Here is a 16043-nt window from a genome sequence, read left to right on the forward strand (position 1 = left end):
AGGTCTTCAGTCCTATCCCTGAGCTGCTTCCTATCTTGCCATCTCACCCTGCCAGTGACTGAGCCTGCCTTGCTCTCTGCAGTTCCCTTTCACTCTCAGCTAGTGGGCTTTATACTGCCCCATTCCCCTCCAACTCTGCTTCCTCTTTAATTAATCTTTTCTCCCCAGCTACTTCTCCAAGTCCAAAGTGACTAAATGGCCCACGTATGCTTCTTAACCCCTTCGGGTCTTGAAGGACGGGCACCCCGCTCACAATGTGGCATATTTTATTCGCCTTCTAAATGTATTGTTTTGCTTTGGGAATAAAGCAGGCCCGCTAAAGCTGTTGACACATCATTTTATTACACTCATCATTTTATTACACTCAGACACCCCCACATGATCAGCGTCTCATTGTGGTTAGAGACATGGTCCTGAAGAACATACACACTAATTAAAGCAAGAAGACAAAATGGTAAAGCTGCTGGTGTGTGGAGGCCATTGCCTATCTTGCTGGCCAGGATTGTCTGAGTAGTAGCTGTGAACCCAGGCAGCCCCACGTGTGTAATTTGTAAAGTGTTGAGAAGGTGCTTTCAAAGAACCATGGCACTTGCGCCAGGCAATCCTCCAGCTGCGCTGGCTCCCTCACGTAGCCAATGACACTGTAGCATGCAAATGAGCTGTGGAGTGAGGGTGCGATTGTTTGCATTACCGCTGAAATCACAATGGTGAATGTTTGGCCTGGCATAGGGACATGCCTTGCTGTTGCATGGGTGTAATTTGTGAAACAAAATGGCTGAGAACTTAAAAAATTGGACAGTAATAGACTGCATGTCCCAGTGATGACTGAACCCCAGTGATATCCTGAAAAAAGGGAGCCCTCAGCTATGCTTGTAGTTGTTCCTATTGCTTCATGCTGGCTCAACCAATGTTCTAGGCTTTGGAGTGACAAGCCTGGAATCTTATTATATAGATTGTTTCCTTATATTCCTCTGTCAGTATTCATCCATCTGTTATCTCTTGTCTTATATTTAGACCCTAAGCCCCTTGAGGCAGGGACTGTCTGTTTGTTCTATATGTACAGTGCCTAGCACAATGGGGTCTCATTCCATGACCTGGGCTCATAGGGGTTATAGTAATAAAACAGTTATTACATCCATTTAAGGATATAACAGACAGTGAGAAGAAGGATGAAGGCAGATTCTCGACCCTTCCTCAGGAGAGGCATAAGGATCTTGTGCAAAACTGGGTTTTTGCGCAAAAAAACCCCGTCCACGCTATTTGTTTTTGCACGAAAACCTCTTATGCGAAAACCCCTTGGACAAAAACAGCTTGAATAAATGATGCAAATGAAGTATGGCAATATGCTAATCTGTGCTTCATTTGCATAGGCTCTTGTGGCAAAAGCCGCAGTGTAGACAAAGCCCAACTGAGGAGCTGCACCCAGACAAAAGAGGATAGGGGCAACAGCAATAAGGACATGCATTTTCAAGGTCAGCGGTGTACTCTGCTGGCTGCATGGGTTTGGAAGAAGACAGTGATGTCTTGGTCTAGTTTGGGAACAGCATTCTGGAAGAAAAGCATGAGGATGCCTGAGAGAAAATGAATAAATGGGTGATATAGGCTGTTGTCACTAGTGGAGCAGAGAGGTGATGTAATAAGATATAAGAGTACATAAATAGGAAAGTGCAAAGGGAAGCAGAGACTTAAAGGTAGGAGCAAGAAACTTGTATTTGATGTGGGAGAGAAGGAGGAATACCTGGAGAGGGGCAATAAAGTCACAATGGTGGGTCAGGAAGATAATCTTAGTACTGGCATTTTCAATGGATCTGAGAGAAATGAAGGGGTGGTAGTGGTTCTACCGAGTAGTGAAAGTCCCAGAGTGCAGCCGATTTTATTACTGCTTGAAAGCTTTGTATGCCAGCTATAGTCCAGGATTTTCAATGTGCTGCAGCAAGTTTCCACACGAGATGTTACAGCATGGGAAGCTGGCACACTGTAGCTTCACACCCTGGTATGCAATGCAGTAAGGTCTTCTGTAGACAAGCCTGAAGAGAATGCCTCCATCATGGGCCTAGATGACAGGGAGGATGGGAATGTTTAACTGTGCCAGGGGGAAATAAGGAGGGCTTGGGAGGGAAGACAGAGTTGGTGGCAAAAAATCCAGGAGGCGTTGGAACAAGAAGGGCCCAGAGGCAGGATTTGGGCAGAGGAAGCCCTTTTTAAGCTGGAAACTATGTAGTGATGACTGTTTGTGTATCAAAAATAATCTAATATCTAGGTACAATGTGTTCCAAAAATAACTAAAAGAAAACATCAAAGGAATAGAGCTTCGTCAGCAGAGAATGACGAATATTTTGGAAAATGTTAACAATACATTGCTTACTCTACTGTTCTTCCTCCTAATTTTGTTTCCTTCTTTCTTTACTCTGCTTCCACTCTTGCAATCATCTTGTAAATAAGAGTAGTATCAATACTTGCATGAAACATGGTCCTAGAAAAGGATTTCCCTTAAATGCTAAGCCTCAGAGGGGTAGTTTGTGTTAGTCTGCATCTGCAAAAACAATAAGATTCAGAGGCAGCAAGGCAGGGGGAAAGCTAGTAGTTGAGTACTTGACTACTTGTTTACATCCCTACTAGATACATGCATAAATGAGTCTGCTCACTCCTACATTCTGCTGCTTTTGCTTAGCAGGAGTGGTCTTTTTTTTGTTTTAAACATTCTGGCTACGTCTACACTGGCCCCTTTTCCGGAAGGGGCATGTAAATTTCATGAGTCGTAGTAGGGAAATGCGCGGGGGATTTAAATATCCCCTGCGGCATTTAAATAAAAATGTCCGCCGCTTTTTTCCGGCTTTTAGAAAAGCCGGAAAAGAGCGTCTACACTGGCCCCGATCCTCCGGAAAAAGCGCCCTTTTCCGGAGGCTCTTATTCCTACTTCAAATAGGAAAGTGCAAAGGGAAGCACTTATTCCTCTATTCAATTAGGAATAAGAGCCTCCGGAAAAGGGCGCTTTTTCCGGAGGATCGGGGCCAGTGTAGACGCTCTTTTCCAGCTTTTCTAAAAGCCGGAAAAAAGCGGCGGACATTTTTATTTAAATGCCGCGGGGGATATTTAAATCCCCCGCGCATTTCCCTACTACGACTCATGAAATTTACATGCCCCTTCCGGAAAAGGGGCCAGTGTAGACGAGCCCTCTTATTGCAATTACAGGATGTAAATCTCACACATCTGCATCCAGATGGAAGGAGGCAAGAGGCTGGTGTTAATTTGCATTCATTGGGTTGTTCCTTGAAAGAGTGATGACTTCTTTGCTTTCTTCAGATAGTTATTTCCAATGTCATTTACGGCTTGATTCTGCCTTTTAGACATGATTCTGCATTACGAAGCAGTGTAAAGTAGCCCTGCCTCACCACAGCAACACTGGAGACATTCTCCCCAAGAGAGACAAAATGCTTCTTACTGCTGTGCAGGATATGGGGGAGGAAGAGTAGGGAAGGGGCTGATGAACACGTTTGCAGTATCCCGTTAGGAGGTTTAGCATGCTCCCCATCTCAAGGATGCTGCCAGCTTCACTGTCTGGCATGTAAGAGTAGGGTGTAGCTATGGCGCTACCTATTTGGAATGTTCTGCACCCCTAGGGAGTAGTTAGGGGATGATTCATGTACTTTCCTGAGACTGCATTTCTGCCCTGTCCTTGTTTAGACGTCAGAAAGTGAGGAGAGGCTCTTTACTCTATTCCTCTTCTACTCCCGCATCGGCTGCACAAACATGAGGACCAGGGGTGTTGAGACTTAAAAATGTCAGAAACCCCATCTTTTCTTCTGAGTCCATGAGTTCTCATATCCCCTTTATTTGGCTGGTCCCAGACCCTTTTTTTGCGGCTTCTTTGACCATTAGGAGTTTAACTTTCTTTTCCAGTTTCTCACACTTTTATTTAGTATTAGAAGATTTACCAGCATTCCTCAGGTCCTTCATGAGGCTGGGGATGGGAGATGCTGCAGGAGTCAGGGCAAAGGCGTAGGGATGTGGGAGGCTCAGGGCAGGGGGCTAGGTTTGTGAGGGTCCTCAGAGCAGAGGGCTGGGGGTGTGGGGTGTGCTTGCTGCTCTCCTGCGGTCATTCTGGAATAGGGATGTGAATGACTAGTGGACTAGTTGCTTCCCCTCTCCCTCCCATCAGAAAGAGGCAGCAGGGGAGGGGGAAAGAGGAAGGGGTGCTTCAAAGTGGCAGTGCCATGTGGAGCCTTGGGTCTGCCACTTTGAAACGCTGCATACAGTCCAGGGCCAGCTGCGGACTCCCACTTTGAAATGCAGTGAGCACGCAGCCAGCAGGGGACTGCTTGCTGGCTCTGTGCTCCCTGCAGCGCTTTCACCTTTGAAGTGTAGCAACAGCCCTGGCGGAGGTGCCCTTATTGACTAATTTAATAGTCCATGCAAATTGCATCTACTATTCAATTAGCCAATTAATCTAAATTGAACCTCCCTATTCTGGAGTATAACTGCCCTATGCTTGCTCTCCTACGTGGTCATTATACACTACTACTGTCCCTCCTGTCACAGCCCTCCCTTTCCATGTGATGAGAAATAATCGCATCCCATTATCCTGGCCCAACCAAACTCTGACCTTGCTTTATCTTATAAGAAAAGGCAGCATACCAAACGTAGTGGTCCTAGCTCAGGGATGGGCATAACACAGAAGCAGTTTGCCAGGGTTAGCCTTGGTGGGCTGCTGCCCTATATTTACCTGTATGGCCACAGGTACTGGCGATCACAGCTCCCATTAGCCCTGGATTGCTGTTCCTGGCCAATGGGAGCAATGGGAAACAGTGTGGACCAGGACACCGCTTTCTCAGCTCCCATTGGCCAGGAACAGTGATCCATGGCCAACAGGAACTGTGATGGCCAGTACCTCCTACCATGCAGATAAATAGAGTGGTGGAGCCTCACCAGAAGCTAACCCTGGTGGCCTGGATCTGACCTGTGGACAGATGTACAAACTCTCAAATAGGTAGTAGAAGATGTGACAAATCCAGGCAGCATAACTTTTCTCTTGTGCCTCTGTCCTTAGTGTACATTGGGCACATCCAACCTGCAGCTCTTGAGGCTTTAAAAATGTGGCCATTCAAAGGCTTCTGTCTTAACAAGAAAATGTGCATTTGATTCCAAATGGAAAATGTGTCCTGCAGGTTTTAATGAGTAGTGTTTGAATCAGACCTATTGCTATGGAGACAAGGAAAAAGACACCTTCTTCATGACAGCCTCCCAGCATTACTACTCTCCCCTCCTTGTTTGTTATGATTCTGAATCAACAGTGCCTTGTAGCTAAGCTGGTGTCACTGGTAACATCCAGACTCAAAGCTACATCTGCTCTGCGGACAAATACCTGCAGTGAGTATGCTAATGAAGCGCTCCTTAGCATTTGTCATGCTCAGTTGCAGATCTCTGCCGATGCTTTTTGCGCAAGAGGTTTTTGCGCAAAAACAAGCAGTGTAGATGGGCCCATTTTGCGAAAAAACCCAAACCTTTTATGCAAGATCCCTTATGCCGGAGGTATATGGGATCTGGTGCAAAAAGTTTTTTATGTGCAAAACAGACCTGTCTACACTGCTTGTTTTTGCTCAAAAACCTCGTGCACAAAAAGCATCAGCAGAAATAGGCAAATGACAGTACAACACATGCTAATGAGCACTTCATTAGCATACTCTCTGCTGACAAGCACCTGCAGTGTAGGCATAGCCTCACTGTTACCTATTTTGGAGATTTTGGTCCTTGGAGGAACCTGCCTCCCCATGAGAAGCTCCAGCCTTACAGCTCAGGGTAGGCAACTCCATTTTCAGCTTCTCTTGGTCCTTTTGAAATAATATTTTGGTCCTCGGGCCACCAAAGTTACATGCCACTGGTCTATGTAGTATCGATAAGTTATAGACAAGTGACTATGCCCTTCCTTGCCCCATTCTTTTCTGTCAGGTACTTAGTTCTAATCTAGGAAGATTTATTTTTGGGGGATTAATGCCTTCTTTTTCTTAGTAGGTAGGTTTAGTAGGGTTAAAAAAAACCAAAACCCTGTGACTTGTGAATCTTTTACCCAGGGTCCCCCACAAAAATATTTTCCCTTGGCCTGTGATAAACCCCAAGTGTGTATGTTTACAGGGAAAGGGGTAAGAAAGCAGGAAATTGTATACAGGGGAAGCCCAAGTACAAACTTTCTCCAAAGCAAGGAAGGAAGCAATACAAATAGATATGAAGTGACCGCCTATGGTTCTCGGAGAGTGCATCGTGCTGAATTTGTGCCCTTGGAAAGGTTCAGGTGGGGGTACAGAAGCCTTGGCCGGGCCCCTGAGACTAGCCTCAGCTTGGAAGGAGTTTTCAAGATTCCTGCTCCCGGGTGCGATTCGGTATGTTGCGAAAAGCAAGCCGAGGCGTTCTACAAAACCTCCCGCGGGCCAGCCCCGAGGGGCAGGCAGGGGTCCCAGCGCCACAGCCTAGAGGGGGCGATTCCACTGCAGGCTGGTCAACCGGATCCCTACGAGGGCAGAATTTTCGCAAGCGGGAGAGGGGGATCCTGGCGCTCCCTCCAGCAGCACTGCCCGGGAAAAGCAACCCCCCCGCTGCATCCCCTAGCAGCCAGCAACCACCACCCCATTGGCTTCGGCATCTGTTTATCCGCCCCACCGGCCAATCGCACGCTCTTCCTACCGCAGCCTTGGAGCCGGAAAAGACGGATTAGGTCCCCCGGTCCAGCCCTTCGCCCCGCTCTGATAGGGAGCGGCCCGGCTATTTAGTGAGTGACGGCTCGGCACCCCGCTCACACGGCGGCTGGGCGGGCTTGCGCCTTTCGCTGCCTCCCGAGCAGCCAGTTTGAACCTGTTGTTACGAACTGTTCGCCTGCGGGCTGCAGCGAGGCAGGAGCTGCTGCTGCTGCTGCATTGCTGGTCCCGGCGGCGCCTGGAGGCTCGGCACTGCCAGGTAACGCTGGTTTGATGTGGGCGAAGAGTTAGTGGAAGCAGCCGGCTAGGGAGTGCGCGCATGGGTGCACCCCGGGGAGTGAATCGCTCATGCACTCGCGGGGCTTTGCTGGCACGTTGGAGGCTGATGCTGCCAGCACGTTTCCTCCCCATGCAGCTATGCCCGGTGCACCGCCGGCTCACTGTGCTGGGTCTTGCACCGAGCCGGCTGCCCAGCGAAGCCTGTGGACTAGCGGTTCTTCTGCCGCCGGTGTAACGACAGAAACACTGGCCACCGGGAGGGAGGCGGATTTGTGGGCTTTTCTCTATTTGTGATGAACACCAAATAGTCTGGTAGCACTTTATAGACTGACAAAACATGTAGCTGGTATCATGAGCTTTCGGGGGCACAGTCCACTTCTTCAGAGTGTTGGATGCGCAGAACCAAGGGTATAAGCTTTCCTGGGTAGAACCGGCTTCATCAGATGAAGTAGAGTGTACAGAGGCATTGGGAGTGTATATAAGGACAACAAGAGAGAGAGGGTTCTTGTAAGGACAGTAGCTGTTGTGCTTGGAGTGCTGGTGATTTCTCTAGTCTCATAGAAACCTAGTCGTGAGAGCTTGATTTCCTCTAGGGCTGTTACTCCTTTTGTTGTTGTTACAAATCAGAAAGCTGAGCTATGCGGTGTAAATTATGGGGCAGGAATAGTGGGGAAAGTAGAATTTTATTTTATGTTTTTGAAAGTGACTTTGCTAAAGGAGCAATCTCGGATGTGCTGCTCAGTAACTTCTTCATGAACTGGGAATGTTTTCAACTTGATTTTCTGAGGTGCTCAAGAGTCATCACTTAATTTGATAAGTGGGAGCTGCAGGTGCTTAGCACCTATGAATGTCTGGTCCCAAGAGACTGCATTGAATTAGAGGCTTGCCAGTCAGAAAAGTTGCATTGTACAACAGTTACCTTTCGCTTCCTTGCTGGGCACAGCCAAGTATGTAGCCTTCTAGTTGGCCTGATTCTGCTGTCCTTGTGAAAGCCAATGTTTCCTTGACTTCATTGGGGCTGGTACCTGCGTCATGTCTGCAGGATTGGGATCCAAATGTGCACAGTCTGGGGAATAAAAAAAAGTATAATTTAAAACATACGCTAGGGGGAATAGATTACCTGAGATTGAAACCTGGTTGTTTTGCAGTGGCAACATTCTTAATTAATCAAAAGTAACGTGATATCGAAAAGAGGCTGAAATGGTGGAATGGGATGGGAAGCTATCTATGAATACTTGAAAGATGCAATATCCCAAGAAGAAGGAATCTACTTTCAAAGGTATCAATAGTGGGCTGTTATGTAGAGAGAATTTTGAGCAGACTTCAGGAGCAATTTTATCATATCAGTTACTGACATTACTGGGGAATATTTTCCCAGAGAAAGTGGGGGAAGCCCCATGACTTGAGTCACTTAAAACTCAACAAAGCACTGGACATGCAGACAGGCAAGGAATAACATTCTTGAAAGATTCTGAGGGATAGCCAAGTTAGTCTGTACAGGATAAACTTAAGCAACAACAAATAGTCTGGTAGCACTTTAAAGACTAAAAAAACATGTAGCTGGAATCATGAGCTTTCGTGGGTCATCTGAAAAAGTGGGCTGTGCCCATGAAAGCTCATGATTCCAGCTACATGTTTTTTTAGTCTTTAAAGTGCTATATTTGTTGTTGCTTAAGTTTATTCTTGAAAGAGACTTACATTGAGATTTATAAGTGCCTAAGGTGCCCAAGTGGCTTGGACACCTGCTTTATTTAGGCTGAGATTTTTTTTTTTTTTTCAAAGATGCCTGAGAGTGAGTTAAATGCCCAAATCCACCTAACTCCTTAGATTGGGATTTATAAGGTGTCAGTATAAAATCACTTTTGAAAATAGGATTTAGGCTTCTCTATCAAACTAAGGTACATTTATTAAATCATCAAATCTAACACTTTTCAAGTTGATTTTGGGGATGTTAAATATCAGTTAATTGAATAGTCACGTAACCTCACACATTCTTATTGGTTAGTCAACTACTCTATAGTCCCCGTGGGCGGGGCCAGCAGTATCGTGGGCAGCAGTGCAGGGATGCCAGGCGGAAGCTCTTGCAGACCAGCTGCCTGTCTCCCCATGCTGCTGCTGCTTCTGATACAGAGGTGGTAGTAGTGCAGGGTGGCAGCAGCCCCTGTCTGGGGTTGGACGTGGGTCTGTGCTCCCGGACCTGGCATGAGCCTGAATTGAGCCAGGCTGCCTGCTAGCCTAGCTCCTAATACACTTTAAATGCAGAGCTACAGCGGAGAGGTCCTGGACCCATTGCAAGCTAGGATTGAGCCAGGTTGCTGGCCAGCCTGCTAAAAAATGTAATGGGGGGGGGGGGGGGGGCAGAGGGGAGAAGCGTTTAGTCTATAGCATTAATCTATAGGATTTTGCTTATTGGTTAATCGACTACCCTATTACATCCCTAGTTGGTTTTCCATTTCTGACATTTATGATTGTCAGTCATAGAGCTTTCAAATTTGGCTGCTTTTTTTTAAAGATATTTTAATTCTGATATCATCCATGTAACTCAATTTGAAAAGTGCATAACTTCACTTGAGGTAAATGGTACTGCTGTGTGTACTTTGATACTAAATATATCTATGTGATTACAGAATTGTTTTGACACATTGGAAAAGATCACTGCAGATTTATTAATCGAGCCTATGTATTTTTTGGTGGCACTTCTTCATAGGCAGTAATGCAGTGACCCTTTAAAATAAGGGAATAAGGAGAGAACACACGAACACACTTTTGGAAAGTTTAAAAATGCAGTTTAATTTTATTTGTTTTCAAATAGAGGGCCTGATTCACCTTTGCCCTCCACGTTGTGTGTAAAATGCTACCAAATCAGAATGGCGACATTGAGTTTGTTGACATTTCTGCAATGAGAGAATGGTGTAAAACACCTGTTTTGCCATTTATATGGGCAAAATCCTGCATTTGTTCATGCAATTCAGGTAACTGCAGGTGCAGAGTACGTGCAGAGTACTTGCAGAGCAAGCACATTTACCTAACTCTCTCAGCACCGCAGAGTTTTGTGTGAGTATGGACTCTGCAATGCATAAGCTATTGACTTTTAGTCTCTCATAATGCTTGATCAGGTTGTGAGTGGTTTCTAAATGAAGAGCATGTAGCAGGGCACAAAGGTAGCTGATCTCTTTTCTCTGCTTTCCCAGCCTCCTTCCCTAAAGATGATATCTCTTTCACTCAGGAAGCATGGGTCAGTGGTTTGTGCCCTGAGAGACAATTAACAGCTTCCATCTTTCTCTGCACCCATATATAAGGGCCTTAGGGACCTCTTGTTCTAAAGAGAGCTGGAGTAATCAACATCTTGCTCAGCCCTTGTGGGTACTGTTAAAGAGTAGGAATGTTAAAATGCATTTGTTTGTTTAAATGTGTAACCACTGAACATTTCAGCAGTTGCATGGGAGCCTGCATGTAACTGTGAAGGTTAACGGATAAGCCCAGGCTACACAGTTACACTTTCATAGCCCTAGTTAGAGTCTTAGTTTTTGGTTTCTTTCTCCTTCACTTTGCATATAGAGGCCTCTAAGTATGAATTGTTTGTTCTTCTGCTTATTGTCTCTAAACTCAATCTTTCTATTCTTGCTGCTGTATCTTTGCAGTGCAAATCTTTCCCACATCCTGTTCCAGGTTACAATTACACAACTACGAAGATCATATTTTCTTTCCCTGCTCCAGTCACCACATCACTTCTCCTCTTAGATCCTCCATTAGCTTCTACTGTCCTTCAGCACAAAGTTCACGCTTCTCAGATCCAGTTCCCCACTGACACAGCTGTTTTAGTCCCTTGTAACTTAATTGGCTTTACTGTGTGTAGCAGAGTGGAACAGCAAACTCATCTATAAGATACAGCTCTATCCTTACATCTGTACTATCATTTAATTCTCCTACACATCTCCTACTAACTGTCCCTCTTCGCTCTTTGCTCTGGATTTTTGTGCTTTCTACCATGCTGCCCCCGTCACTTGGGACAGGCTCCACATGTATCCAAGCCACTTCAACAATGTCTTTCTGCATTGGCAATGTGCCCTCTATTGTTCCTGTTTTCTAGCTGTATCCTGTTAATCTGTAAACTTTTAAGACAGATTCTTTGATGTGTGACTGTGTATATTTGTTGTGCTGTCTAAGCAAGTCCCTGGAGAGATAATGTTAGTGGCTTCTTGGAGTATCTGGGAGGCAAGCAGACTTCTCTTTTCTTAAGTGCCTAATCTCTATCTCACACTGACAAGTTTCACTTATTACGATCAACATACTGTACTGATTATAGTGAGAGACTGACGGAAAGTGTGATTCCCATATGCATTGGCTCTGCTCCAGCAAGGATCCTAAAAATAGTGTGGCTGTCATGGCACTGATGGAGGCTCAGGCTGCTTACCAAAGCTCAGATCCAGGAGATTGCATGGAGATTCACTGTAACAACCACAAGGCTATTTTTTGTGTACTTACTCTGCTTGAGTAAGGCTACATCTATATTGTGCTGTTTTGTGCAAGAAATATGCAAATAAGGCAAAGCGTGGAATATTACTGTGCCTCATTTGCATAATTAATAAGCAGCCGCTTTTTGAGTAAGAGTCTTTTGCGCAAAAACCCCCTCTTGCGCAAGAGCTGTTCTTCCTGGGGGAAAAAAGAGCAAAAAGGAGCCGTGTGGCTGGCTCCTTTTTGAGCAAAAGCCTCTTGCTCAAAGCGGCCGCTTGTTCATTATGCAAATGAGGCACAGCAATATTCCTTGCTTTGCCTCGCCTCATTTTCATATTTGCACAAAACAGCACAGTATAGACGTAGCCTGAGGGTTTGTCTCCGCTACACGGTAGATTGATGCCACAGTGATCAATTTAATCAGTGGTCAGTTTATTGAGTCCGCTTAGATGCGATAAAGCGCTCTCCCATCAACTTGGATACTCCACTAGGACGAGAGAAGTAGGTGGAGTCGATGGGAGAGCATCAGCTGCCAACTTTACTGCACGAGATACCAGGGTAAGTAGGTCTAGTATGTTGACTTCAGCATCACCATTCGCATATCTTAGCGTAACGGGGACACATAGTGTAGACCAGGCGTTGGTGTGCTAAGTCTGTCTGCTGGGGTTGAGAGCTGCACAGCCAGCTGTCATGAAGATCGATCCAAAGAGGCAGGTATAGTAGCTCGCTTTGCTAGAGCCCTAAAAGAGAGGCAGGGCTGGCATGACTAGTCATTGGTGTGATTCCTTTCTGTGTTCCAAATCTCACTGCCTTTTGTTTCCCTACAGATAGCGTCATACTGAGGTCTCCACACTCTTGCTAGCAGCTCTAGTCTCTGTGCCTGGGGGTTTGTGTAAGTTGGATCTGTCTGCATTAGTTCAGGTGAGGACAATTATTTCCATATGTCACTCTGTGTTTTTTTTTTTTTTTTTTTTAAGGTAAATATTTCAGTATTGGACTAATAATTAAGGAAACATATTTCTGTACCTCCCCTCTAAACATAATCAAGACTAGTGGTCCAAGTCTTGTATATAATTGCACTGTAGTCCCTAGTTACACCTAAAACTGGGTGGGTTTGTTGTCTTTTTTTCCAATTCCTACATGACTTGTGTTAGGCTCCCGTGATGCCCAATTCAGAACACACATCAGTGGGTGTAAATCGCTAGCTTTTCTGGTCACATCAGACTTAAATTTGGACTTGTAAAGCAGCTGGTCAGTTCTCGTGAATGATACACTCCATTCATTTTGACACTAAATATTCAGTATCCAGACAATACATTTGTATAAAATATGGGCCCTTTGAGGTTATAGTGCTAAAGAAATATTCATGGTCTCTTGCTTTGGGCAGAATATTTTTAATAGCTTCTATGGGAAGGGAACACTGAAAGAAAAGCACCTCATCCCCGCCAGCTTGAGTTTGAAATGCTTTGTGGCATTTCTTATAACATTGGACACCTAAAGAGAGAGCTTTAGTATTGTAAGCATCTTGCTTGAATATCTTAATTGCAAGCTTGTGACTCATCAGGGTGACTTGAGTCTTCTGTTGTGCAGACCTGATTTCTATTCATCTAGTGTGTGGAGTAGGACAGGATGAGGTTCAGAACATGATTCTGCACGGAGACTAAAGAGATGTGGCCCTTTCTGTAAGAGCACCTGTTCACTCTTTGTCCTTCGTTCTTGCTTTCCTTCACTCCACTTGGGTTTGCCAGTGGTCCTGTGGAATCAATTCTGTGTTGAAGAGCTCTGTGGATTTGCTGTAAAATGTTTAGGGACCCTGAGGCAGCCTGCCTGGAGCTGAATGGCCTGTGTCATGAGCTTGGCGCCAGTCTATAAGGCAGGGGTGGGGAAATTAAGGCCCAAGGGCCACATCTGGCTTCCTGGAATCTGACCCCTGAGACTCCAGGGGCTAGCCCCCCTCCCACTGCGGAGTTGGAGCACACAAAATCTTCTAGCCTGGGGCCCGCTAGGCTCTGGTGTGTGAGGGGAATGTGGGGAATGTCTTTCTGCCTCTGTCGGGGGCCATGTCAATGAGTGTTTGTTTTGTGTGCGGCCCCTGACTGATTTTATTTTATTTTTTTTCCCCCTGAGGGTCAAAGTCCCCTGGCCCAGAAGGTTCCCCACCCTTTATAGGGTTAATGATAAACACCCTGGAATTTGGCTGTGCCCATCTTTAAACTAGCAAAGAAATATAAAAGGAACGTTGTGGTCGTGGTGCTTCAAGCAGAGGCCCTGGCTAGGCCTTGAGCTTGTGAGTTAGCACTGAGGAACACCTCTTCTATGCCAGCCTCACGCAGTGAACAGGCAAGCTGTCTTTGGCTTGCTGGCTCTGAATTGGTCAGGGTCTCCTCCTGGCTCTTCTAGGCACTAAATTTAGTTGATCGCTTGGCCTGCGTGGGTTTTCCTTGAGTTGAGGGGTGTTTGTCTGATGCCTCCAGTCAGGTGCAGAGAGAGGACCTGACAGACCCCATCACAGATGCTTTGTTAATGTAAGGTAAAAATGTTCTGTTTGTACAGCACTTAGCACAGTGAGGACATGGTCCATGACCGGAGCTTGGAGGTGCTATGGCAATACAGCTAACGAATAAGTAACCCAAATGAACTAGGTACAGTAAAACTCCAATGGTCTGGCATCTGATGGTCCGGTACTCCTGATGGTCCGGCACCATCAGGAACCCGGAAGTGCTCTGGGCAGCCGGACCATTGGAGCTGCTCCTCCCCCAGGTTCCCCGATTCAGCTGCTGCTAAAACTGACCAGCGGCTGAATCAGGAAGCCTAGGGCAGAGCAGCTGGGGCGCTGCCGGGTTGGTCCCATAGCGCTGCCCGTTGGGGCTGCGGGGCCCAACCCGGCAGCGCCCCAGCTGTCCCCCCATTCAGCCGCTGCTGAAACTGACCAGCAGCTGACTCCAGGAAGCCCGAGGCAGAGCTGCTCTGCCCCGGGCTTCCTGGAATCAGCCCCTGATCAGTTTCAGCAGCGGCTGACTTGGGGACACCTAGGACAGAGCAGCTGGGGTGCTGCCGGGTTGGTTTCGCAGCGCCAAGGGTTGGTGCTACCAGACCAACCCGGCAGCGCCCCAGCTGCTCTGCCCCAGGCATCTGGATTCAGCCGCTGTTGAAACTGACCAGCGGCTGACTCCAGGAAGCCCGGGGCAGAGCAGCTCTGCCCCGGGCTTCCTGGAGTCAGCGGCTGACTTGGGGACACCTGGGGCAGAGCAGCTGGGGGGCTGCCGGGTTGGTCTCGCCGTGCCAAGGGTCGGTGCTACCAGACCAACCCCGCAGCACTCCAGCTGCTCTGCTGCAGGTGTCCCTGATTCAGCCGCTGCTGAAACTGACCAGCAGCGGCTGAATCAGGAACGCCTGAGGCAGAGCCGGACTATTGGAAAGGGGGGCTATGAGGGGTCTGGGGCGGCATCCCCCCACCCCACCCTAGGCCCCTCATAGCCCCCCCTTCTGATAGTCCGGCAAATCTGATAATCCGGCACCCCCTGGGTCCCAAAGGTGCCAGATTATCGGAAGTTTACTGTAGCTGGAAGAAATGTTGCATGGTACCACTGTGTTATGCCTGTCAACCTTGTTCAATGATAGTAGTTGAGAATTCTAGCACACGATTCACTGTGACACTACTGCAGTCAGCAGCGTCAAAACACTGATTCCATTTGATTATTTAACCCCTCTGAACAGCTGATGAAGACTTATGCGGACGTATTTTGTGCTGTTTGGGATGCCTGGTCTCTGACCTGCACCATTTGTCATGTAAGATTGCAAATGGCTGGAGAACTTTGGGGTTTTCAACTTGAGATACTTAATGGCTGAGTACTCAGAATTCCATTCAGTGTTCAGGGGAATTGCAGATCCACAGCACTGCTGAAAACCAGGAGTCTCAAGCTGTGCATGCAAAAATGTGACCACTCTGTAACATTTTTGCCTAACAGCTTGCCTCTGGATCTTAAAAATCAGTCATGCAAAATTTGCTTGATGCTGTACCACAGCGTTTCTCCAAGTGGTCCGCAAACCCACTCTGAGAGAGTTGGTACCAGGCCGCTCCAGTTTGTTTACTTACCAGCTCCGCAGCCACAGAGCCTCATGGCTTCCATTGTCTGCCGTTCGCCATTTGCAACCAAGGGGAGCAGTGGCCCGGGTCACGCTGCTTCCTGTGGCTCTCCTGGGCTGCAAATGGCAAACAGCTGCCAACGGGAGCTGTGAGTCTTCGTGGCTGCAGAGCCGGTAAGTAAACAAACTGGAGCGGCCCGGTAACAGCTTTCTCAGGGTGGGTCTGCAGACCACTTTTGAGAGAGACTTCTTCTGTACAAGAAGTCAAAAGACTATATTTGGTCCCTGCCATGGACATCTTGTTGTTTAATCCATGACCATAAAGAAATGAGATTCACTTGAAAATCAAGAGAAAAGCATAATCAGAGGGTCTTCTGAGGGCCTTTCTAAAAATTGGCTCACCTGTTATGTGCATCTTAGAATGGTCTTCGGAGGAGCTCAGCTGCAATGTGTCTGGCTGGGCGGGATGGGGAATTTTTTTTTTTTAATGTGTAAGGAGACAAAGATATAGGAATGGGAGGAAACTGAACATAGAAG

General features: G+C 46.9%; 1 protein-coding gene across 4 annotated transcripts in view; it reads left to right on the plus strand.

The window, feature by feature from the left end:
• Positions 1-1447: 1447 nt before the first annotated feature.
• BPGM (bisphosphoglycerate mutase) overlaps positions 1448-16043 on the plus strand; it is a 37590-nt gene continuing 22994 nt past the window's right edge. The window contains exons 1-2 of one of the 4 annotated variants that reach the window (XM_075897277.1): positions 1448-1472; positions 12248-12341. The gene's annotated coding sequence lies outside the window, so the exon portion shown is untranslated. Of the gene's footprint in view, positions 1473-1666; positions 1692-6782; positions 6946-12247; positions 12342-16043 lie in introns of those variants that run through there. The other 3 variants (XM_075897287.1, XM_075897270.1, XM_025190913.2) reach the window with 3 other exon arrangements.

The sequence above is a fragment of the Pelodiscus sinensis genome, chromosome 1, assembly GCF_049634645.1.
Source record: "Pelodiscus sinensis isolate JC-2024 chromosome 1, ASM4963464v1, whole genome shotgun sequence".
In the NCBI taxonomy this organism is placed as follows: Eukaryota; Metazoa; Chordata; order Testudines; family Trionychidae; genus Pelodiscus; species Pelodiscus sinensis.